Source organism: Chlorocebus sabaeus, chromosome 2, assembly GCF_047675955.1.
Source record: "Chlorocebus sabaeus isolate Y175 chromosome 2, mChlSab1.0.hap1, whole genome shotgun sequence".
In the NCBI taxonomy this organism is placed as follows: domain Eukaryota; kingdom Metazoa; phylum Chordata; class Mammalia; order Primates; family Cercopithecidae; genus Chlorocebus; species Chlorocebus sabaeus.
The window spans coordinates 24,111,121-24,138,410 of record NC_132905.1 but is presented as its reverse complement, the minus strand read 5'-3'; the positions used below and the strand labels follow the sequence as shown (position 1 = coordinate 24,138,410).

The 27,290-nt window shown below is 38.1% G+C and overlaps 1 long non-coding RNA gene across 1 annotated transcript; it reads left to right on the top strand.

Moving 5' to 3' along the window:
* The first annotated feature begins 217 nt into the window (after positions 1–217).
* On the top strand, positions 218–4,276 carry LOC140710267 (uncharacterized). Its single transcript, XR_012091225.1, has 3 exons — positions 218–248; positions 2,003–2,098; positions 3,650–4,276. It is a non-coding gene; the product is annotated as an uncharacterized lncRNA (long non-coding RNA).
* The last annotated feature ends 23,014 nt before the right edge of the window (positions 4,277–27,290 follow it).

Genomic DNA, 27,290 nt, shown 5'->3' with positions numbered 1-27,290 from the left:
CTCCCTCCTCCCACCCTCCACCCGCTGAAAGGTCCCGATGTGTGTTGTTCCCCTCCACGTGTCCATGTATTCTCATCATTTACCTCGCACTTATAAATGAGAACATGCAGTATTTGGTTTTCTGTTCCTGCGTTAGTTTGCTAAGGATAATGGCCATTATCTTAGCCATTTCAAAATAATGATTTCACCTCTCTCACCTTCATTGTCATTTTAGAAGAAACTATCGATTGGTGTCCTGCTGAGAAAAGGCATGTAGTAGTTCTAAGTTTTGAAAATTAAATGTTTAGGAACATATTTGTGTTACCATAACATTAATTTTACATTACATATCTTTGCAAAATGCTGAAATTTGCACTTATTTTAACCAGGCAGAAAACAGGTAGGACTGGATTTTTAAAAACTGTTTTTGGTGCTTTATTGAGAGTTATTTTCCCCCTTTCACCTTTATTTGATATGAATTTTGTTTCTTGTCTCAACCAAAAGGAAGCACGTTTTTCAAATTTATTTTCTTCTCTTCCCATACTTTCGCTCCTTGCAACCATGAACAGCATAGTTTTCTATATTTTTTTATTTTACAAAGAATTATCTTTTCCTTTAGGGTAAGGCAACTTGGATTCATTCATTAAAAGGAAAAGCAAAAATAAATAAAACACATTTTTAAAAAGCAAACAAAAAAGTACACAGCTTATTCTTGTCAAAACTTTATCGACACAGCTATTTTCTATTCTAGCATTTCAGGTTTTAGATTAAAAGTCTCAGATTAGATAAATTTTTGTTCCTCCCAAGGTGTCAACATATTTGTATTTAGATATTTTTAAAATTCTTGTAAGTTTTATTATTTTTAACAAAGTGATTTTAGCATTTAAAAAAATCCTTATCATTAAGAAAGGTAAAGAATATAAACCATTAATTCTATTATTTTTATGTACTTCTCAGTAAACCTCTGCAAATTACCGATACGGTTTCTCCCCCATATTATGGAAATGTCTTTTATTACGAATGTGGTTATTGTCTTTCTTTTCATTTTCCTAATCTTTCCAAGACTCTTTCCTCAGGAGAACCTATTATTTCTATTTTAGGTCTCCATTCTTTGTTCATTCTAAAATTTTCTTTCTTGCCATTTTTTTCTCATTGTTCTCCTACTTTTTATTCTCAGATGTTTTCTCAAAATATCCTCTACGCTACTGATTCAACATCCCTACAATCTCAATTATACTCTTTTCTGTGCTCAATGTGAATATTGCTGGGATTTTAAAAAATGTTCACTAATCCTTAATTCAGTTTATCTCTAAAAATGTGTGTGTGGGTGAGTGTAGGGAAATGTGGGGAAAAGAAATAATTAAGGAACACACACTATCTCCTTAATTATTTCTTTTCCCTACATTTAAGGGTCATATCTTTCTACATATTTGAGTATAATAGTTTCTTAAAATTTTCTTTTCAATACTACAATTATTGTTAGTAGCTTACTTTTTTTTCAGATTTCTGAAACTTACCTTTTCTATCTATCGAGCCTTATACGTTCTCTTTACGTGTATGTTTATGTCTATATCTACTTGTCTATTTGTGTATCTATCTTTGTAGAGAGAAAGACTTGGACAAGTTACTTACAAGGAAGTTTTTGGACAGTTGTGATTTTTTTTGAAATACTGTTTATTTTCATCTTTGAAAATGTGATAACTGATATTATATACATATGAAATTTTTAAAAATTAATATAGGCATCAAAATGGTTTTACATTTATTAATTATTGGAATTTCTTCTTTAATACATTGCCTATTGATGTATTTTCCTATTTTTTCTCTTGAGGCATTCATAATTTTATAGTTAATTGGCAAAACTTCTTTGCTTACCAAGAATATTAATACTTTTTCTGGAAAATGCCTAGCAAAGACTTTTTGTCCATTTAAAAAATTTCCACTCTTTCTTGTTATTTATGATTTAATGACATTTCAGAACTTTAATATACTAATATCCATAAATCTCTTCCTTTTTCCTTAGAAAATACTTTCACAACTCAAGGCAATTTAAATATCCACTTGTGGGAACAGTGCTGAAGGCCTGGACTAGGATAGTAGCAATGGAGACAGACCAAAGGTCAGCATAACAGTCAACATTAAGGGGGTTGAATCAACAGCACATAGTGCCTGATTGGAGATACAGAGTAAATTATAGTGAGAAATGAGCTGCTGTTCAGGTTTCTATCTTGAATACATAGACAGATGATGGTCAGCAAGCAAGAAAACCGGCAGAACAATTTTAGAAACTAAGAAAATGTATTTCCAATGGAACTAATTAAATCAGAGTCAGTAAATAACATTCTAAGATATAGAGGCTGATACAGTTTGGATTTGTGTCCCTGCCCAAATCTCATGTCGAATTATATCTCCAATGTTGGAGGAGAGGCCTGGTGGGAGGTGATTGGATCATGGGGGTGGATTTCCCCTTTGCTGTTCTCATGACAGTGGGTTCTCATGAGATCTGGTTGCTTGAAAGTGTGTAGCACTTCCCCCTTTTCCCTTTTCCTCCTGCTCTGACCATGCAAGATATGTGACTGCTTACCCTTTCACCATGATTGAAAGTTTCCTGAGGCCTCCCCAGCCATGCTTTCTGTACAGCCCATGGAACTGTGTGCCAATTAAAACTCTTTTTAAAATAAATTACCCAGTTTCAGGTATTTCTTTATAGTAGTGCATGAACGGACTAATACAGAGGCAGAAGCACATTTGCAGGCAGAAATGGGGAAAAAAATATCGGAAGATAGGATAAGAGAAAGAGCTTAAGAATAAGAACGTGCAAACTTTTGTTGATTCTGGACTGGGGAGAGGTGATAATGGATTCAGATCCTGGGGGAACCTGGACAAGGATATGATCCAGAGAGCAATGGGAAGGAGAAGAAAATTAATAAACTTGACTTAAGGGCTAGGCTCTATGTTGAGAAATGTAATATTTATGCTAGTATTTTTACAGAAAAAGCTGTTACCATTCTCAGTTTTGCAACCTGGTTCAGAGAAGCTAAGCCATAGGCCCCAAGCCACATGGACTATATGGTGGCATCTATTTAAACTCATATTTATTTGTTCTTAGCACTTTTGTTGCTGTCAGTATGCTACCTCTAAGTAGGACTTTGATTTCCTACAAAATTCACTATTACACATCCAGGTAGATGTGAATACATGCTGCATTAATGTCTGTCACCCACAGTTACTGCAGGGGAAGTTGGCATCACAGCATTGACAGCATGCCTACTATCTTTAGGTTAAAGTGGATATGTTATCATTACCCTATGCAAAAGAATCTGATCATTGCCCTGAAGACAATTTTGTTATCTCACATTGCATATGTGATCATTACCCTGAGGGCAGAGATGCAATCATTGGCCTATAGGAATACCTATCATTATGGCTTGGCAATTGGAAAAGTGATAATTAACTTGCACAAATAGATGGGATCATTGCACTATAGATAGAACTGTTATTGCATTTTCTGAAGAAATGCAATCTCTAGTGTGTAAAAGACAATGTGTTATCTACATTTATGGTAGAGATATGCTCCCCTTATATTGCCCATAATGATGATATCAACTGCATTTCAGGTGGAAATTAGGATTGTTGCATTGCTGATAAACTTGTTATAATTACATTGCAGAAAGAGATGCAATCATTCTCTTGCATATGGTGCATATGAAGATGGGATCATTACAGGAAAGGTGGAGGAGATGCAGTCATTATGCTCTATACACACCCATTTTCTTGGCCAGTGGCTAAAGATGGGATGCTTTCTTTGCTGGAAGACCTATTACCAGTTAGGTTGCAGAAGATGTGATCATCATCCTAAACAATAATTTAGAGTCCCATAACAATTTTAAGTGTGCTGTTCATGAAAATTTGAATACATTGTACTGGGAATGTAATGGAAGTGAGATGCCTCATGTCATGAGAAAATCTGACATAAATTCCTCAAGCAGGAGAGGCCATGTGGGTATGGAAGCCCTGAAGGGGAGCAAAAAACAGCCAGACCCTAGCTGTTCCAGTCATCCCAACTGAGGTGCCAGACTTGTGAATGAGGCCTTCTTGCATCATTTAGGCCTAGGAGAGCTGCCAACTGACTGCAAACACATGAGTCAATCCAGCTAATACCACATGGAGCAGAGACAAGCCGCCCAGCTGAGCCCTGTCCAGATGATAGAATCATGAGCAAATAAGGTTGTTGTTCTTTTAAACCACTAAATTTTTGGGTGATTTGTTACACAGTAATAAATAACTGAAACAACTATGTACAGTTTAATGATCTAAAATCAATCCATAGCGTTATTATAGCCTTTTTAACCAAATTGAAATGATAACTTCTTCATTTACAATGCAAATCAATTTAATGGCAATAGTTACAACTGCCCTGAAATGATCTAAAGCCTCATGAAGTTGATTTAATATATAGCTATCCAACATACTTAATCACATGTTCACAGTTGATGAGTAGTGACTGAATCTCCATGAGCAAGATAATAGTAAGAGCTCTTCTTTTCTCTCTCTTTCTCTTTTTTTCAGATGAATAATTTTACATTTACACTGAGAAAAAGTTAAAGTTGCAGCTCTGTTTTCACACTACCTGAGGGATCTTTGTAGGTTACATAAACCGTAAGCCTCCTGTGTAAGTTGAGGAAAAAATTTCCCAATTCACAGTGTTATTGAGAGGATTAAATAAGATAATTTGTGCAAAGTCTTAACCATAGTTGCCAGCATTTAAACTTTAGCTCTTGTCCATGTCTCTAATGTAATGTAAAATGATCTTACTCTTCAAAGGTTGATCTAAAAGAATATTTGTCAGACACAAAACCAAGATTTGTACCAGTTGTTGAACCCTGAGTATAACTCAATAGTATATTGGCAGTTTTTTTTTTTCTGTTAAGTCTGGATCCATTCAATTAGTGATTTATTTCTTAATTTGTCAAACATTACATTAACAAAGTAACACCTTTTCTATCCATATTATACTGTGGTTACAAAAATGGATAAATTGGATTTGAATTAAAAAATTTAATTGCCACCAAAGAAGAAAAAAATAATTAGAGAAAAATTAAAGAGATATGTCAAGAAGGAATCAAGAGGCTGATAACATGAGCTCTCTTCTAGCTTTGAAATATGTCTTGTGAAATGACTAAAATTTTAAAAAGCTAGAATCAAGTATTGGTGAGGAGATGAAGTAATTCTAAGTCTCATCCATTGCTAATGGGGTATACATTGGTTTAACTGGTTTGGAGGACTGTTTGGTAATGTCTAAATATTTATTAAAGTTAAACCTACTCCTAAGTCTTATACCCCAGAAATTTCAAACCTAGGTAAATACCTAACAGAAATAAGAGTATATGTCTTCCACAATATCTAAACAAAAATGTGCATAGCAGACATAGTCATCACTCCCTAAAACTGGAAATGACCCAAATGTCCATAAAAAGGGGAATGGATACATGTATCATTATATATTTATCTAATGGATTGCCATATAGCTGTAAGAATGAGCAACCCACTGATACATGCCACAATATCATGAATCACATAGACATTATGCTGCATGAAATAAGCCAAAATAAAAAATGTCTTATTTCACTTATATGAAGTTCTAGAATATGTAAACATTATTTATGATGACAGAAATTAAAATAGCAGTTCCCTTTGCATGGGGGGGGGGTATTGATTATGAAAGTGTATGATAAAACATTGTACATTGGTGGAATGTTCTATATCTTGACCTGAGTGGTTACTAGGATATATGTCCACAAAAAAGTTATCAATCAATACTTAAGATTTGTGCCCTTTACAGTATGTGTGTTATATAGCCATTGAAAATAAATTGATAGATAAAAAGTAATGTCTTCTAGGTTCCATATGGAGAGGACTCCAGCATTAGGCATGCTGGAGATGTGCATAAATGTGTATGTTATCCACTGAGACACAGATGCTGAAGCACCAGAAGATTAAAGGCACTTCTATTTGTTTCTTCTACCCAGTTGAAAGGACAGAACGCTTCTTCCACAGAACCAGGACAGCCCCGGGTAATGTAATCCTTCAACTGAAAGCTATGCTTCCTATTTTCTAACAAAGAGGCTAGCTCATGTTGACCACCCAGTTTTGGCCTGCCTGGCTTGCTTTTTATCCCAGCCTGGAGGACTTTCAGGGTTGAATATCCACTCAAGCCAAATCCCAAGAAGCATAACCTGCTATTAGACTCTTGTCACTCACCGGGTGAGGACTGTGCGGCTGCTCCAGTGCTTCCCCACTTGGGTCTTGTGACATACCCTGAGGCCAAGCCAAGCCCTGGCGGTTAGCTTCTACAGTCTTTCCTTAAAGAGAGCTCAGGGATGTCTGGACAGGACCTGGAGACAGTGCCCTGGGCCAGAGACCTCTGATCTCTAGGCCAGCAGAGTCACCATGCAGACAGATTTATGAGCCTTAGGCAAAAGAGCTGGCATTCCTGTGGCCATCTTTCTACCCCTTCCTTTCCACGTGACCATATCCTTGGCCAGATCTTCATGTCCTTAGATGGCTGTTGCCTTTGGGTAAATTGGCAATTAAGATACATAAGCACATTTATCATGGCCTTGTGGTTGCCTATCCTGAAGCCCTCAGGGTGGCAAGCTGCCTGACCCTCCTGCTATGAACTTAGTAGCTTTAAAACAGAGAGTATCTCTTCCGACCCGGCTGAAATTTCCTCCCCAGGGGACCTAGTTTTAGGATTAACACGCGGGAAAGTCTGCAGTTTTGTTTTCAGTGAGGGTAGTTGTGTTTTCAAGGAAAGAGGTAGCGCCTTATAGTCAGATTCGCCAGCTTTGTTTCTTTCATCAACCCTTTACTGGCTTTCTAAATTTTTTCAAGTAACTTTACCTCTCTGAGTTTCATTTACCTCATTACCTTTATCAAGTAAGATGACATATGCAAAGCCCTTCTCAAGCAACTGCAAAGTTCCAATTAATAGAAGAAATTGTAACTACTATCTGTGTTTGAAGCGGGGCCATTTTTCTTATTTAGAATTTTCACCTATTAAAAATATGGATCCTTTACACCTGTATGCCTTTACTCTCCAAATTGATTCATTCACTAGTTCTTCTATCTCATTACTAAGTTCAAATAATCATCTTCCTACAAATCACTCAGTTTAGATGCCTTGAAGGCCTGTTTGAATTCTTGCTCCTGTTCACACTGGACAGTCAATCATCAAGTCCTGTGGAACTTGTCCCTGGTCAGCATCAGTTCTTCTCCATTCCTACTGCCATTTACCACACAGAGGCCCTCATCGTCCCCTCCTGGGATGTCTATCCTCCCCTCAGAATCTTTTTCTTCTCTATTGATACCATAGACAACTTCTCATCTCATATTCTCTAAACTCAACTTTCAGGATATCACACTCTTATTCCATAGATCAGACCTCTCAATGAGTTTCTCCTTCTTTCCAGCTCTTCATAACAACTCTGAAGATAGATTCAGTCCTTCTTTTGGGAATTGCCTCTTATTTCTTTTTCCTTCTGTGTCCATCATCAACCTCCCATTGGCAAAATGATCATGAACATTTGCTTGTGAATTCATTGCCATGGTTCACTGGTTCATGGGTGGGCACCTCACCAGAGATGAGTCAATTAGAATATTACCCTGAGAATCTGAAATCGTATTTAAGAAGGTACAGATCTGCCTAATGCTTTGTTGAATGAAAAAAATACAACGTCCCAAGGGTGGCAGCCATTTTTCTGCCCTATGAACTTAAAAATGCAGAAAATCTATCTGGAATGTGAAGGCAGAAGGATATCAATGTAAAAACAAGAGGAATAGAGATAAGTAGAGAGAGAAGAGAGAGTGACTTCCCATGCTGCTTTTCTCTGAGGCCTAAATTTTTTTATTTGTCATTGGTCTGTTTAAGATAAGTTATCCCCCCTTTTTTTTAGACAAAGTCTCACTCTGTTGCCAGGATGGAATGCAATGCTGTGATCTTGGCTCACCACAATCTCTGCCTCCAGGGTTCAAGCGATTCCCTTGCTTCAGCCTCCTGAGTAGATGGGACTGCAGGCGTGCACCACCATGTCCAGCTAATTTTTTGTATTTTTAGTAGAGACTGGGTTTCACCATGTTGGCCAGGATGGTCTCCATCTCTTGATCTCGTGATCCGCCTGCCTCAGCCTCCCAAAGTGCTGGGATTACAGGTGTGAGCCACCGCGCCTGGCCACCCTTTTTTATTTAACAACTTGGAGTTAGATTTCTATATTTGTGACCCTGGGAGTGCTACTTGTTTTAGGACTGACATACCAACTGTCATTTACTGAAATGATATTTAGCCATACATTTTTTCCCATCTGATTATAAAACAAAAATCACAGATCTAGAAAAGTTTGCTCCAATATTCTAAAATGTTTGGAGCATACATAATAATATAATTGAAACTCTCTTCCCTCTTGGCTTTTCTGACCTTGAACTCTCCTTTTTTCTGATTCCTCAGCCCAGCACCACTCCTTCCTTTCCCCTCTTTGCCTCTCCTTTTTCTACTCATCTTCCAAAAATGTTCTGCAAACTGACCTTGGACTTACTCTCTTGTCTATTTGCAAGTTCTCCCTTAGTGTCTCATCATTTCCTGACTTCAACTATTATTTTCAGGTGACCGTCTCCTCATCTTTACATCCTAACTTCTTTTACTGCCCCATTCTAGCACTGCCAACTCTTCACCAGACGTATCCATCTGGATTCTCTTCCTGCTCCTCAATCTCAAAGTGCCTAAATCAGTGGTTTTCAACTGGGGATGATTTTGTTCCCCAGGACATTTGACAAATCTGGAGGCATTTTCTGGTTATCACAACTGGGGTCAGAGATGCTCCTGGCATCTAGAGAGTAGAGGCCAGGGATGCTGCTAACCATCCTAAAAGAACAGAAGAGCCTCTTACAACAAAGAATTATCTGGCCAACAGTTCTGAGGCTGAGAAGCTCTGCCCTGAAACAAATCTCACCATGCCCTCCCTGTGTTTCCTCTATGGCCTAAATCTGATCATTTTCCTGTGTCCTCTTGCCTGTTAGTGACACCTTCAACCTCTAAATCACCCAGGTCATAAATTTCAGTAGGTCTTGTTCAACTATTTGTCAAGGATGATTTATAAAGTATGCCTACAGCGGGAAAAAATTAAAGTAAATATTACTTCTAAAATACTTTCTATATCTAGGAGTGTTTGATTGTATCAATCTTAAATGTAAATGTTATAAGATTAGACAAGAAGACATTTAAACACATAAGAAAATAAAACATTTAATTTCAAATACCTTATCTATCAAATAGATTCTGGTTAAAGCAACTAATCTTCTACTCTTTAGAAAAACAAACTTATTGGGGCCACTCATATATTGCTGCAATTTTCCTGCATGTTAAATGAAGGGGAGCCTGGTGCAACTTCTGATGAAGATGGCAAGCCTGTCTAGTACTGAAATGTTGGAATAAGCACTTTATAAGCTTTCTTATGTGAGTTTTCAAAGGGCAACCCAAAGAAGATGGAAAGAAAAAGGGGATGGTCAACAGATAAAGTTCTTACCAATTTCTCTGGTTAAGAAAGTAGCTTCCTATGAAGCTAATTCCCTGCATAGCATTTATTCCTGTCTGATGTTTGTTTATCGTTAATTTACCTTTTTGTTTTTTATTGCTTTCCACTGGAATGCAAGACCCACGAATTCAGAGGCCTTATATATTTTGTTAGCTGTTACATCTCCAGATTTAAATCTATGCTTTTGAGTAGGCATTCTATTTGTTGACCAAAGGAATGGATGAATGAATACAAGTGTGTGGCTTGTATGAGGTCCTGTGAATGTCCACATGACAAGGGCTTCTGCTCAGGGTGCAGACCTGTCTACAGATGGTGGCAAGGGCATGGAACTTGACTCAATAATTCATCTAACGCTGTTACATTTTACAGTTGGATGTTTCAGAATTCAAATTTCAGGTTTGCCCTGTGAGGTATGTAACTTTGAGAGAATTATTTATCATTCATTCATTTATTTAGGCAGTAGTCATTGCTTGAGTTCCTCATTTATGCCAGGTCCTAGGCTAGACTCTGGAAATTAGTAGCAGAGACGGTCAACAGAAACCTGCCCTCAAGGAACTCCCTACTAATTGGGGAGACAGCCATTAAATGTATTCATAACGGAATGCATTGCTTTGAAGGGGAGAAATCACAGGATACTATGGGATTATGTATAGGGGATATAGGAGGAGCTACTTATGTCTGGTGGGTTTTCTGTATCTATGCTTATTAATCCATAAAATAAAAGTCATACAAACTTCCTCAGTGGTGTTCTTGTCAAGATAAACTATGAAGCAATCTGGAGTCCATATTTGTTGCAGGAAAACTACTTAGTAAATATTGGATCCATTCTTTCTTTTTCCTTCTGAGCAGAGGAGCAGCTTTGGGAACTGCAACGTGGGGCTGGTGCAACCCAAGCACATAGCAATTAAACTCATCTAGGTCTTTTCTTCCTTCTAGAATAGTGACAACAGATGTGAGGGAGCCTAATCAGCTGATTGCTCCATAAAATCGTAAGGGCTACAGGTTTGCCCCACATGGTTAAATCGAAGGCTTCTCAATTCTGCAACATTCATTATTTGACCCCTCTTCATGAAATTACTTAAGTCTTCTTCTACTCTTACCTGAAATGCTCACAGTTGGGTGTGATGGGTCCTTGTATATGCAGTCTATCTGGCTTTCTAGAGGTCATAGAGGTCATAGCAGGTGCTAGATTATTCCTTTTGTCACATCTTCTTGACCTGGCAAGGTAAGCATTAGTTCATGAGCCCTCCTTAAGAGGAGAAGCTCATCTGGGTTCACTGAGATTGCGGGAGGCAAAGTGCTGTAGGGCACCACCTCATTCTAGTGCTACGCATTGTAACTGGCTGACCTCTCAGAGATCACACAGCGGCCATGGAAACCTGCCTTTTGTAGGATGCCCTGAGAAAGTGGAGAATATTAGAGAGGAATGTAAAAGCAGTAAACACAACAAGACTTTGTTCAACTTAGTAATTGCCCTCACTGGGTTAGATGAGCAAGGGAAAGGTTTATGAAGCTGTGTAGGAATGGTTTTAATCATATGAGGCCAGATTGATTAGGACTGGCATCTCAGTCTGAACAGATGAAAGGGGGTGTGATGAAACCCACATTTGTAGGAGGTACCTCGTTAGGATGGTCAAATCTTTCTTACATGTCTTGTGAACATGGGCAAGTTACTTACCCCCTCTACATCTCAGCTTCCTTACTTGTGAAATAAAGATGGTAATAGCTATCATGTAGGGAACAGAGGTCCCATGCCAACACTGTGCCTAGAACCTCACCTGCATCAGCATGTATCTCACTCCTAATCACCCTGTGAGGTAGGCAGATTAGGTGTCTATGTTTTACAGATAAGCAAATTGAGTGTCTAAATGGCTAAATAACTCTTCCAAAGTTACACAAACGGTAAACTGAAGAGTTAAGATAGGAGTCTGGCTGATATAATGCCAAATCCATTCTACAAATTACTGAATCATAATGACCTTATAGAGTTGACGTGATTATTTAATGAGATGTTAAATGTAAACAGCTGCTCAGAAGTAACTTTTAGCTGCTGTTGTTCTAGCTATTTTCATTAGCATCACCATCACAATCAGCTAATTGTGGAAGGTTTCTTACTTAGATTCAGAAGTACAGAATATATAATAGCATTAAGTGTAGAATAAAGGAAAGGAGATCCTATTCATCAGGATGTAGCAGAAGGAAAGTTTAAAATATTGACTGTACAAGGTCCAACTTCTCCAATGGGCTTGGGCCCACAATTCACATAAGCTGAGATTTTTTCATGATAGGAAGCAGCTGCTAATTATTTGCATACATTGCAGCACAAGAACCTGCCCCCGAAGTCATGCCGCTCTAGTATTTAGCAGCTTCTTTAAGGAGCAGATATTTCATATTAATACCTTGAGAAAAGTAGTTAAAGCATCTCTCACAGATAAAATACCAAAGCAACGCTCACTTTCATCTTGCATAAGTTATTGCAACGATGATGCTGTGTAAGAAACAAACACAAAACACAATGGCATACCACAATAAGTATTTATTGTTCGTGTGTCTGACGTGATCAGCTAAATAAATCTGGCGTTCTTGGATTTATGCATCTGAGAATTGGTTGTCTGCATATCTAGACTAGCCTCCTCTGAGACATCTAGAATGGCTTGGGTCTGTGTCTCTCATCCTTCTCCTGGAACTAGCAGGCTAGTCTAGGCAGATCCTTGCTGATGACAAAGGCTCAACACAGCAAGCAGGCATGCGTAAGACCACTTGAGGAAGTAGAAATCCATTAGTTCTACTTCCTTCACTTAGCTAAAGCAACTTACATGGGCAAACCCAAAAGCAAGAGATAGAGTTGGCCTGTTGACTTTAAGGAACTTTGGTGAAAAGAACTGCAAAGTCATGCAGAAAAAAAGAGTGGTTATAGGAATAAGTGAAAAATTAAATAATGTCATTATCTGCCCACATCTTTTCTTAAAAAATGGAATCCATATGTGTTTGAATTTTATTAAAGGAACCCCACCCATATAATTAGTCTAGTTTTATCTCCAAGATCAATATATAACACATTCAGCAAATGGGTTGAAGTCAGGGTCAGGTTGGTTCCTGTTTATTGTCTCACCCAAGATGAGCACCCAGAAGTTCAGTTGTTCTCACATGCCTGTGTGTTGCTGGCCTCGTTTCTCTAACAATTAATTCATTATGAGAACAGAGCCTAATCCACTCTGTTTACTTTCATAATATGTGTGTGGGTGTGGCTGTGGTGGGTGTGCGTGTGTAAACTAACGTGTGAAAGACTGACTTTTTTCCTGGACTCATCAGCCTTGAGGGTGGCTCTGAGAGGTCCTCGGTTTATACTGGAGGTAGTAAAGTGGTTGATTATACAGGCTCGGAAATGAAACCAGCCAGGGTTCAAATCTCAACTCTTATGTCTTAAATATGAGGTATCTACTTAGTTACTGAATTTCATGGATTTTAAGCTTCTTTGTAAAGTGAGTAAACCTTCTAATTCAGAGAGATATTGTAGGACTAAATAAGATATTTTGTTTTGAAAGTTTTTTGCAGTGTTTGACAAACATATAGTAAACTATCTTGTTAATATAGAATATTTTAAAGCATACAATTTTAATAATAAATGAGTGTTATTGGTTGTGGTCTCATTATCATCATCCATCCATCCAACCATCCATTTCCCTGTAGATGATCTACAGGAGTCCTAATCATTTCTAAGTCACATTACACAAGATTTCCTTTGGTCAGGAAAAGGTTTTCACTTAGGTCAGACCATTATCTTCTTTATTCTTTTTCCTCTGCAATTGCCATGAGAAGAAAGTGCCATGAAGGACCATGAAAGGCTTCCCTCTTGTCTCTGTTTCTGCAAGCACTGAGATTACATGCTTCTGAGCATCCTCATAAAACACTTTATAAAAACGTTCATAGATTTACAGATAGAAAATAATTCACTCTGACCCTCTGAAGACTAGGTGTCAATTACTCTACACTTTCTCCATTGGATCCAAATCTCAGAAAAATTGTTGTTTTGCCGTTTTATTTGTTAAAAGTAGTGACTAAATTAAAAAGAAACATAGGAGGATATTTTTGTGCATTTGGATTATGCAATAGTTTCTTAGATATAACATCAAAAAGGATGATTAACAAAATTAAAAACATAAAAAACTGGACTTCATTAAAATGAAAATACTTTTTTCTTCTAAGGACACTATCAAAATGAAAACGCAAGTCAAAGACTGGGACAAATTATGTGTATATCATGTATCTGTTAAAGGTCTTGTATACAGAACACATAAGGAACTCTTACAATTCGAAAAGAAGAAAACAACCCAAATTTAAAATAACCAAAACATTTAAATGGACATTTTGCCAAACAAAGGTACACCGGTTAATAACCATATGAAAACCTGAACAACATTATTAGTGATTAGGAGAAAGGAAAATACCACTCCATACCCATTAGAAAAGCTATAATCCAAAAGACTGACAATAACAAACATTGGCGAAGACACAGAGAAACTAGAACTCTCATATATTTCTAGTGGAAATGTAAAATGATACAGTCATGTTGGAGGAAAGAGAGAGAACTCTAAATCCTAACCAATGGACACCATGTAAGATATGATACAGCCATTTTGGAAAACAGTTTGATAATTGCTTAAGAAGTTAAAATTATACTTACCTTACAAACCAGTAATTCCACTTCTAGGTATATACCCCAGAAATATGAAAACGTGTTCACATATAGACTTGTAAGCAAGCATTCAAAGTAACATCATTCATAATAGCCAAAATGTGAGAAAAAATGCAAATGCCCATCAATCAGTCAACAGATAAAGTGGATCCATACAATGGAATACTACTCAGCAATAAAAAAGGACAGATTATTGATACATACCACATTGTGAGTGAACCTTATGTCACTGTGCTATGTGAAAGAAACCAGGCATAAAAATTGCATAGTGTATGGTTGCGTTTATAAGAAGTTTCTAGAAAAGAGAAATCTATATGTAGAAAAAAACAGATTAGCGATTGTTGGAGACTGGGATTAGAATGGGGATTGATGACAAATAGGCACACATAGAGTTTTAAATGATAGAAAAGTCCTAAAAATTGGATTGGGTGATGGTTGAACAAATGTATACATTAATTTAAAAACACTGAACACAAAATCGGTGGTTTTTATGGTATGTAAATTACACCTCAATGAAGCAGGTTTTTTTTTTTCTTTTTTCTTTTTTTAAGTTAAATGGGATCTAGAACTCTAGGCAGGACTGTTAAAACTGCTAACGTTGGAGTTGTTTTCTTCCCAAAACAATTCAAATAATGCTGTTCATTCCTATTAGGCAATACATATTTCATTTCTAGTCAGCATGTGGTGAGGTGATCATCTTATTATTTTCTTTCCTTCTGCATACTCTAGATGCACTTTTGACTTAATATCTTCATCGTATCCTCTTAATTAGGTTCTTGCTGTTTCCTCGAGACCATACCTTCAGTAGTTCATGCCTAGTTTAAATTTTATCCTCCACTCAGATTTAATTCAGACCACTGCATTTTAAATGCCTTACAGTTTATTTCTGTGAATGTAAGAAACACATCCTTGGCTTGCTTTTACAAATTCATTACTGAAGAGATAGACTAGAGGGGCCAATGATTGATTCTAAGAGACACCAATTGCTCTATTCCCCTGCCTGATAATGAGCCCATACCCAGAGGGAATCGGCCAGTGTTAAATCTCATAATGACAAACAGAAATGTGCAGCATCGTTATCAGTAAGCCAACACCATTAAAGGCCAGTGTTTATTGACACTTCAGGTGACTGGATGATGCCTCTCCAGGCCGAGCTAATGAGGAGAACCTCTCCATTACCTCTTATCGAGATTTAGCAGCCTCCATAGCTACCCAATGAAAGTGGAAATTACTGGGCAAGCATTGACATTTACCAGAGACTGGCCTTCAGTCATAATGCATAATGCACTCAGGGACAGATTTGTAGACTCAGAAATCCAGTTTAAAGAGGCTTTTGTTTTACCCTGTTGTTTGCAAAGCCTGTGCCCTGAAACATTTTTGCTGCTCTCCACAGTCTAGTGCAAAAGTGGTTGTTTTCATGGATGTATTTTCTGCCACTTGTCTTAGGCATGAAAAAAAGACCAAAGCACAAATTAGAAAGTCTTTTTGGTTCTTGCATTCTTTAGAAGCCCACCATAGTTGTTGTTTTCTGATGGGATTTATTCACTCAATCCCATTCATGGACCATCTCCATAAATTTGCACTTTCCATCTACTACCAAATTACTTCCACTTTCAAGTAATTAATTAATTATTTTTAAAAATCAATTCATATTTTTTAAAAAATATTTTTCAGAAAAGAAATGTAATCTTACTACCATTAATGAAAGATAAGATTAAAAATATATTTAAATAAACACATAACTATTAATTGCTGTTTCCCTAGCCAATATGCTTTCTAAACTAATATATTAACAGACCATGTTTTGCTTTGTTTCGTTTTGCTTTGCTTGTTTCCAGAGTAGCGATGTGAACAGATATCAACTACATTTTCTAACCTCTTTTGCAGTTAGGATGGTCGTGGATATGGTCCTGGGCAACAAGAATCAAAAGAAGATGCTCAAAAGAGATTCTGGGAAAACCATAAAACGAGGGTGAGTCAACCGACATATACCTTTGCCTGTCCTCTTTTTTCCTGCCCTGAAAATGGTCACAGTGTTAAAGATGAAGTGGCAATTTTGGGTCACTGAGGCAACAAGCATGAGGCTGAAAGTCACACTCAGGTCAGAGGAATAAGTTCAAGATATCTACCGTACAACATGGCACCTATAGTTAATAATATGCTGTATTCTTGATGATTGTCAAGAGAGTAGATTTTGAGTGTTCTCACCACATAAAAAGGTAAGTATGTGAAGTAATTTATATGTTTATTTGCTCAATTTGGGCATTCCAAAATTTATAAAAATATTTCAAGAGACCATGTTTTACACAATAAATATATATAATTTTTTTATTTGTCAATAGAATTATTTTAAAAGATGGCCAAACAGAAATATAGACAGAATAGGGTCTTCGATTATTGTGCAAGAACAAAAAGAACTCTCCACTTGTTTAAGCATCTTCTAAATCAGGTTTTCTGTTACTAGAGGCCAATGAAGTTCTCACTGAGACATTTATCTCTGTCCTACTTAAAATCACTTCATGTGCCACCATCAGCATGGGCATCACTCTTTGATCAACATTCTGCTCATCGAATACGGTATGTGCAGATTGTCCTTCCTGAGGACAGAGATCATTTTTTTATTTTCTACTCACTCACATCAGGCCAGAGCTAAGTTTGAGAAGGCCCAAAGTGGTCTCTTTCCCATCTAAATATGTATAATGTGGGTGGGCAGCCTCTGTATCCTTCCTCTAATTGAAAGAGATTTAGATGCTTATGGTATGAATTCAAATTTATTCAAATATGAATACTCACAATATTTACAGGCCAGTCCATAGCCAGCCCAGCATGGAAAGAGGACTACAGGTGTCCGTGCAGTTTGTCATAAGTTATGGCTGCAGCTACTGCCTGTCTCTGAGCTTTAAGGATGATGTCTCTGGTGACTCCATCCTTGCTTACTTTAGAATAAGGTATTCAGAACAAATAAGCCAGTGAGCACTGATTTATATGGCCAAAGGTTCTGAGCTTGCTAAATTTAATCTTGTTTATTCTCCTAAACAACAAACATTTAAGCATGTATAGTTCTTGCTCACAAATGAGTAATAGAAATTCTTCGAAAGATACTATAAATTATTAGAATAGTAACAACAGCTGCCACTGATTGAATTTGCTCTATATGCTAAGAGTATAGTCTCACATTTGATCTTTAAGCAATCCCATGGGTAATTATTATGGGTTTTTTTTGTTATTATTATCTTTGTTTTGCATTTGAGAACATTGAATCTTAGAGAATCGAACCTCTTGCCCAAGATCACACAGTCAGTAGCACGAACAAGAAATAAAATTCTCCCCTGTGTGAACCCAAAATCAGGACTTTTAACTATGGCTAACTTTGATGGGTCTTAATATAAAAATATCCTGACATATTTTTATTTTAGTTCATTTCTATTAATTATTTATCAATATATAATATAATTATATAATTATTAAATATTGATGTCTATTCATATTTTATATTAATTCAATAAAACTCTTAATAAACCTCTCATAACATAAGCCAATTAACTGAGTGACCTTGGGGAAATTATTTATTTATTTATATTTAATTAACACGTACAGCCTTTGTGCTAGACACTGTTCTAAGGAGTAAGTTTTCACATTTAATTCAAATTTCAACTCAAAGAACTAAGTACTCCATTTATACAAGAGGAAACCAAGGCATAGAGAGTTGAAGTAACTTGGCAAAAGCTATAGTCATACAGCTATAATAGACTTACATAGTCATACCAATCATATAGCTAGTCACACGACCAGTAATGGCAATGCCCTTATCTGCAAAATGAGAAGGTTGTAGTGGGTAACCCCTGAATTCTTATCACCTCTGGCATTCTGTAAACTGTAAATTTTGAATTTCTTGCTTGATTAATGATTGATTAATTGATTTTTGACTGAGCATATGAGAAATATGCTGCCACAGAGCAAAACTGGCTTTCGCAGCCTTTTCTGACCACGGTGTTTCTTTCAGCTCAGCAAAAGGCAACATCAATGTATCTGATGTATATGTAGAGTACATATCTATACCCTCAATGTATTTCTGACAAGTTCAGCTTGTGACCCATGTGGGCATAGCTGGTAAGTTTAAACCATCATTTCCCAAAGACAGAGCTGTGATGAAAAGATTACTTCCCAGACACTGGAGAATACCACTCCTGATGCAGTTTGGGGTGTCTTTGTGAAAGGCTGGCAAGAATCTCCAGAATCAATCACAGGAGACAAGGCACAGTAACAGAAGTCAGACGGCCTGACATAGTGTTTGTTGATCATAACCTGAACTGGAGCCTGGCCATTGATCAGTTTTGAGAATTCAACTTTTGGTAGTTTAAGCACACATCCTGAGGAAGATCAGAAGCTTCCCTGGGTGTGAAAAGTAACCTTTGCTGGCAGAGCAATGACATAACTTACTTTCCTAGAACCCTCCCAATGTGCATAGAGATGTCTTCTACATGAACTCCCTAAGTGGTGGGATGCTCTCTCATGGAGAAAGCTATTTTGTTAATTATGATTGATGTGCTCAGATATTTGTAGCTCTAACTACTAACGAGTTTTGGTAGCAATCCCAGCATGAACTCACTCAGCCCAGTTTATTTCAGCAATACATGACTGTGACAGGTGATGTTGGTCCTCCACCTAGTTTCTCTTTACCAGACTGGTGCCCTTAACTTTGTTCTACTGGGGGTGTTGGCTGCTCATGGCTCACACTTTTATCCTCTTCTGGAGGATTTTCCATGGCTGATAGGGCCTGCCTTGTGCATATACCTGGAAATTTTTATTCCTTTTCCTGGAAGTGGCCCATTGCCAGTAACCAATGCAGGTGTAAAAGAGTGCAACCCCCTTTCCCTGGGAGTAGAAAAGTGATGGGGGAGCTCTCTGAGTAGAATTCATCCTCTGGTTCTCTTTGTGGCATTGGAGTAAGGTGAACCTCCTTCTGGATTCTTTCTTTTCTATCCTGCTCCCCTGTAGCCTTACAGGTTTCTCTTGAAAGCAGCCCCTCAATATGTCACTTACACAAGAATCCAGATCTATCAAGCAAGATGAATAAGTTCAAATTCATAAGATTCTTGTCTTTAACTGCTGAGCCCCACCCCCATTCTTGACTTGTGCCCATCTGAAACGTCAGTACTCTTTGACTGCCTCCTGGCTGAATTACCTTCATGTTTTACTTTCCCCTTATATCCCTTTCAAACAGTAGAAGGTTCTTTCACTGAACATAACTGCAGTTCCCTCAGGAGAAGGGGGAAGAAGGCATTGTCAGAAGGGAGACTATTCTGCACTCCCTGGAGAACCAGTGACCAGAGGGTATGGTATTTAACTTTGCCAGGAGCATGCATTAGAAAATAGTCCACAATATTTCACACACAGAGTCATATCCAGAACAAGGAAATTAAATAGGTTTTAATTGGAACCTATGTGCTACATTTGAGAAGGAAGGTCAGATTGAAAGAAAATTGATTTCTGTAATTGATAATTCTTTTTCCCACATATCCCTGAGCACAATAATCATAATTCTTAAGGAACCCAGAAATGCATGGTACACAAGGGAGTGACCTCAGTACCCTTATTTCAAAATGGAGAGTGAGATTTCCTGCCTTGAACTATCCCAGATATTTAAAGATTTGGAACACTTAACTAAATTTTTGCTAACTCAAATGTTTTGCCACTCATTAGACACAAAATTTGTTTTCTATCATCTGTCACTTTCACTCTACATTTTATTTCATGGATGAGACAGAATGATCATTAGTAGTTAGCGTAGTTAGTTGGTTGTAAGGGGAAACACAAAATAAAAATAGAGGCTCATGGGAAGGATTTTCCATGTGCATCTGCATGAAAGTAGGTTTCACCCGGAAAAAATTTAAGGAAAGGGATTTAACATGCTTATATTTCAAACTACCTTTATATAGGATGAAATATGATTTGCCTGTATGTGATTTTGAAATTCAGATAATAGAAACTCTGTGGGCAAAGCTATCTCCTCTAGAAGTTGGTAAAATAAGAGGCAAGTCTTATTAAAAATGATTCTAGGTTTTCTTCTAGGGTTTTTACGGTATTAGGTCTAACATTTAAGTCTCTAATCCATCTTGAATTAATTTCAGGACATAGGCATGGGCAAGGACTTCATGTCTAAAACACCAAAAGCAATGGCAGCAAAAGCCAAAATTGACAAGTGGGATCTAATTAAACTAAAGAGCTTCTGCACAGCAAAAGAAACTACCATCAGAGTGAACAGGCGACCTACAGAATGGGAGAAAATTTTTGCAATCTACTCATCTGACAAAGGGCTAATATCCAGAACCTACAAAGAACTCAAACAAATTTACAAGAAAAAAACAAACAACCCCATCAAAAAGTGGGCAAAGGATATGAACAGACATTTCTCAAAAGAAGACATTCATACAGCCAACAGACACATGAAAAAATGCTCATCATCACTGGCCATCAGAGAAATGCAAATTAAACCACAATGAGATACCATCTCACACCAGTTAGAATGGCAATCATTAAAAAGTCAGGAAACAACAGGTGCTGGAGAGGATGTGGAGAAATAGGAACACTTTTACACTGTTGGTGGGATTGTAAACTAGTTCAACCATTATGGAAAACAGTATGGCGATTCCTCAAGGATCTAGAACTAGATGTACCATATGACCCAGCCGTCCCATTACTGGGTATATACCCAAAGGATTATAAATCATGCTGCTATAAAGACACATGCACACGTATGTTTATTGCGGCACTATTCACAATAGCAAAGACTTGGAATCAACCCAAATGTCCATCAGTGACAGACTGGATTAAGAAAATGTGGCACATATACACCATGGAATACTATGCAGCCATAATAAAGGATGAGTTTGTGTCCTTTGTAGGGACATGGATGCAGCTGGAAACCATCATTCTTAGCAAAGTATCACAAGAACAGAAAACCAAACACCCCATGTTCTCACTCATAGGTGGGAACTGAACAATGAGATCACTTGGACTCGGGAAGGGGAACATCACACACTGGGGCCTATCACAGGGACGGGGGAGGGGGGAGGGATTGCATTGGGAGTTATACCTGATGTAAATGACGAGTTGATGGGTGCTGACGAGTTGATGGGTGCAGCACACCAACATGGCACAAGTATACTTATGTAACAAACCTGCACATTATGCACATGTACCCTAGAGCTTAAAGTATAATAAAAAAAAATTATAAGCTATCAGGAAGTGGCAATGAGAAATTAACAGGCATTCGATTATCTCTGGAAACTGTTGGATGTTTTTACATCAGAAAATAGGATATGAATAATTAAATTGGATTGTAAATATGATCTTAAGCAGATTATTAAACATAGGATATCTGTGTAAAAAAAATGATTCTAATCCTTTTCAACCAACATTTATTGATGACTCACTCAGGATCAAAAGAATATATATTTTTTAATGGTAAGAAGGTACAAAGAACAGTATGATGCCAAGGAACACATGCCACTTTTTGATGGAGAATATGAAAGCATCCTGGGGGAAGAAATAGATGATGCAGACCATTCAGAGCAGGTAGGATTTGGATAAGTATAAATCGGCGTTGAAAGGAAGGGGATAGCAACAAGAAATAGAAGGGCTATATGCTCATCAGAAGGAAAAGGTAGGCATTGTTCAACGAAATGCCAAAAAAAAATTTGGCACTTCGGATACTACAGGGGATGTGGAAAAGTAATCTGGAGTAGTAGGTTGGAGCTATGGAAAGAGAATCAAGGTGTTAATTGTTTCAGTGAATGTCAAAACATATGAGTGTGTACATGTTGGAGTAGAATGAAGAGACCTCAAAGGTGGAACATCAGTTAGAGTGATTAATATGGCAGTGATCTAAAACAACTGTCCCCAACCTTTTTGAACCTGGGACCAGTTTCATGGAAGATAATTTTTCAGCAGTGCAGGGGGATGGTTTTGGGATAAAACTGTTCCACTTCAGTTAGATTTTCATAAGGAGTGTGCAACCTAGATCCCTTGCATGTGCTGTTACAATAGGGCTTGTGCTCCTATGAGAATCTAATGCCACCGCTGATCTGACAGGAGGAGGAGCTCCGGTGGTAATGCTCGCTGGCAGCTCACCTCCTGCTTTGCAGCCTGGTTGCTAACAGGCTGTGGAACAGTACCAGTCCACAGCCCAGGGGATGGGGACTCCTGGTCTAAAATAAGTAAAGGAGGTATGAACACACAGGTGATAGTGGAAGTCAAAGGAAACAAGAATTTTAATAGAGAAGACAAGATCAACTCTAGCACAAACTATAGCGAGAATGAGGAAGAGGAAGGTCAAAGCAAAGTAAATGGATCTGGCAAAGAGGAAGTCATTTGGTCAACCAAAGCCAGTACTTAATCTATACTGTCATACTGTGGATTCCTCCCAAAGCCAGCCTCAACACCAGAGGTTGAGTAGTGGTAGTTTGTTTGAGAGGTAGCCCTAGGAAGAACAAGGAAGGGGTTCAGAACAGTGAGGCAGGAATAGCAGGAGCCAACAGAGGATACATGAATGAGCCAGTGAGCAAACGGAGATCCTGCAGAGGGATCCATAGAATGTATCTAGAATTGTTCCACTGAGGGAGGAGGGGTAGAGCCCAGGGATTTATACCATGACTTCGGTTCCTAATTGGTTGGGAGTTGCCCCTAGGGGCATCAAATCCCATCTTCTGTGGACTGCCGTGCTCTGAGTAGGGCAAGCCCCTGTGGCCCTGCTCAGGTAGAAAAGCAGAAACATTCAAGCCATTGAATTATGCAAGGAGTGATCCACTGCAGCCTCAGATAAACTTACAGGTAAGCAAGGGTATAAATAGCAACTTCTTCAAGTAGCTACAAGTTCTAGGTGTTTGCAAGTGGCTTCTATTTTTGAGGTCACCTCACAGTTTAAGATGGTTGCTGGCCTTCCAGCTATCACATCTACTTTGTGGACAGCAGGAGTCACTCATAGAAGGGTCCACTTCATTCATATCACAGAACATTCATTCACCAGAAACAGACATATGACCAATCTTGCTGGAAGGGAGGCTGGGAGATGCAATATTTTAGCTGGACATAGTATTGTTCCACATAAAATTGTGCTTGTTTTTAAGGAAGGAAAGGTGCACAGAGGTTGTGTGATAGCCAGCAGTCTCTGCCATAACATATAAAAACATATTTAAGTCAGAGTTTTAATTTCGTTTTTATTTATCGATTCTGTGTCCCACCCACTAGATTTCTAGTTCCTTGAAGACAGGAACTGGGTTAGCTTTACTGTGTTATTACTCAATGTGACTCATACATTGAGGTTTATTTTTTTCCCCCAGAACAGTCTAGCCCACTTTATCCCTTTTGGCTTTTTAAGTAAGGATATCAGTATCATTACACCAATTAGAGGGAAGAGAGGATGAGGATGCCCAATAGCCAGCCATAATGAGAAGTCAGGAATTCCAAAACTTCAATTTTAGACTTTATCAAAGAAGCAGGTGGCCCTGGAGATGAAAATTATGGGTTATCTGATATATTTAATTATTCAGAATGGTAGACAAATGTACTACACAGAACTCCTTATAATGAATTCTTCATTTTTCAGCATACACTCACCCCAACATAAACCTACACCACTATTCTCTAGCCGGAGCCATATCTGAAGATATTTTTTAATGCCTTTCATGTTAGTGAAAATATCTCTCTAGTAGCTATGGACTTGAACTCAGCAGACCAAGATATGAGTCTCCATTTTCTATTACCAGCAAGCAAGCACTGACAAACTGTTTATCATCTCCTATCCTTTTGTTTCCTCCCTTTTAAAACAAGGATAGTCACACTGCAGGGGCATTTGAAAGGAATATTCGAAAAGCTCCTGTACAAGTCTTAGCAAAGTAGGTTAACAGAACACGAAATTTAATCTGAATCTCTTCTCTTGTGTCCAAGACTAAAGAGGAGTCTGACTTGATTTTGGCTCCTTTGACATTGGGAGATCACTGCTACAAACAACCATACCGTGAGAAGCCCCTGAGATTTGTAGAGATTCCTGCATGTCTGTCTCCCAAACTCTTAAGCATCTGGCCTTGACTTTCTCCAAAATGCAAAGGAGGCCTCCAAATGACAGACCTCAGGGGGAACATCTCCAAATGGTTCTTCCAAGCACAGTGAATCAATCCCCTCTCCTTGCATATTCTGAGAATTAGCAGAAAGTACATACATATTTCAGAGTTACCTCTTAATATAATTACAGTTTATTCAGCCAGCAATTACAGTAATAGAAAGATTGGCAACTACTGCAAATCAGGTTTAAGGGAACTGATGGCCCAAGGGGCTAACGCTTCATTCTGTCCGGCTCTAGTAGCAGACTTGGTGGGCTAGTGACCCCCACGTGGTATGTGTGTGGGTGGGTGTGTGTAGGGAGACTGGGCACTCCCAGTAGTGTAGGTGGACTGATTATGATGACCATTTTATTATTTTTATTTTTATTTCAACAGTTTGGGGGATACAGGTGGTTTTCAGTTACATGGATGAGTTCTTCAGTGGTGAATTCTGAGATTTTAGTGCACTTGTCACCCAAGCACTATAGTCTTTCATCCCTCAACCTCCTCCCAACCTCTCTGCACCCCCAGCCCCTGCCCAAGTCCCCAGAGTTCATTATATTACTCTGTATGTCTTTGTGTCTTCATAGCTTAGCTTCCACTTATAAGTGAGAACATACGGTGTTTGGTTTTCCATTTCTGAGTTACTTCTCTTAGAATAACGGCCTCCAGCTCCATCCAGGTTGTTGCAAAAGACATTATTTAGTTCCCCTTTGTGGTTGAATAATACTCCATGCTGTATATACACCACATTTCCTTTACCACTCATTGGTGAATGGGCACTTAAGTTGGTTCCATATCTTTGCAGTTGTGAATGGTGAGTTGTGCTACTAGCTATAAACATGTGTGCTTGTGTCTTTTCCATATAATGACCTTTTTTTTCTTTTAGGTAGATACATATTGGCCTTGTTAGACATTGAAAGCCTTCACCTCCTGTGGCTTTTATCTATACCAGCCTCATAGTCTGGATTCTGTGGTTTTAAGAAACTACTGTGAAGAAATAAACGTGGTCAGAGCAGTACAGGAAAATGGTGAATGTATTAAAGGCAGGGGGCATGGGTAGTCTTCTAGTGCTTAGGTATGCCTCATTCCACTGTTGATCTCTAAGTAACTTCTCACTGAACTTCATGTAAGCCTTTGAAGTCAATTACTTCTAACTATGTCTCATTCTCTCAAATCAAAATCCACATCTGATTCATTCTCTCTTAAATACGTATGCCTAGATATCTAAATTCAAATGGCATCTAGCTGGAAGGTTCTAATACATGTTTGCTTCTTACAAATATATTCACAAAGAAGAAATGACTTTAAAGAACAGCAACAAAGACTAAAAAAACCTAATGACAAAAATCTAAAAAAAAAAAAAAAGACAGGGCACGGTAGCTCACACCTGTAATCCCAGTGACTAGGGAGGCTGAGGCAGGAAGACAACTTAAAGCAAATAGTTTGAAACCAGTGCGGCAATCTCCTGAGAATCCCTCTCCTAAAAAAAGAGAAAAAAATAAAAATAAATTAGTTGGGTACAGTGGCCTGAACCTATAGTCCCACCTACTCAGAAGGCTGAGACGAGAAGATCTCTTGAGCCCAGGAGTGAGTTTGAGTTTGCAGTGAGTTATGGTTGCACCACTGCATTCTGGTCTGGGTGACAGAGTGAGCCCTTTTCTGTTAAAAAGTAGTAAATAAATAATTTTAAAAGACAAAATAGTGTTAGAAAAATGGTAGATTGAATAACATTTATAAAGTAGACCAGTCTGGGTTAAAGCAAAGACGAAGAAAAAGAAACATAGAAGGCAGCTTGATACTGTGTTCCTGTTCTGTTCACTCTCCAGAAATCCACCAACCTATCAAATGAAAAAGACCCAGCAGTTTACTTCTCTGTACCACAGATTGGTTTTTACCTCCACTCTGCTTTAGACTTTATCTCTACCATAGATTTTTAAATCTGTATTGGAGAAAGAAAATATCTCAACGAATCCTTGTGGAAATAGAATCAGTGAAATGGAGAGCATACTTGAAATGTTCTCCAAACCTGTGGAAGAAAAAAAATACATAAAAATGATAAAAGATAAACTGATAGATATTGAATAAGAATATAGGAATTTTGTCTATGAATAATTTATCCTTTTGGAATATGGTTTGAGACAAAGAAAGAATATTATAGTATATCAGAAGAAAGAAAGGTAAACAGAAAGGAAAGTATGGAGATAGAATAGAAGCAAGAGAGGAGGAGAGGAGGGAAGGGGAGAGGAAGAGAAAAAGAAGTGGAACAAGGGAGAAAGGGAGGAAGAAAGGGAAGGAAGGAAAGAAGGAAGGAACAAAGAGAGGAGGGAGGGAAGGAAGGAGGGAGGAAGGAAGGAAGGAAGGAAGGAAGGAAGGAAGGAAGGAAGGAACAAAGAGAGGAGGGAGGGAATGAAGGAAGGAAGGAAGGGAGGAAGGAAGGGAGGTAGGGAGGGAGGGAGGGAGGAAGGAAGGAAGGAAGGAAGGAGAAAAGGAAGGAAGGACGGAGGGAGGGAGGGAGGAAGGAAAGAAGGAAGGACAAAAGAAGAAAGGAAGAAGAAAAGAAGGAAGGAAGGAAGGAAGGAAGGAAGGAAGGAAGGAAGGAAGGAAGGAAGGAAGGAAGGAAGGAACGAAGGAAGGAAGGAAGGGAGGGGAGAAGGAAGAAAGTCCTTTCCTGCGCTAAAGAAAAATTAGTACCTACAGGTGAAAATAGAGTTATAAGTGACAATTTATTGATATCTAAGAAGAAGAAAAAAGGAAGGAAGGAAGGAGGGAGGGAGGGAGGGAGGAAGGAGAAAAGAAGAAAGGAAGGAGAAAAGAAACATGTTTTTTTTTTCCAATCATGAGGGCACAAAAATTTTTATATTGGCATCATACTTTACTGTTGCAAAAGTGGCCTTTCTGTCACTCTCTTAAACGTTTATTTCCTTA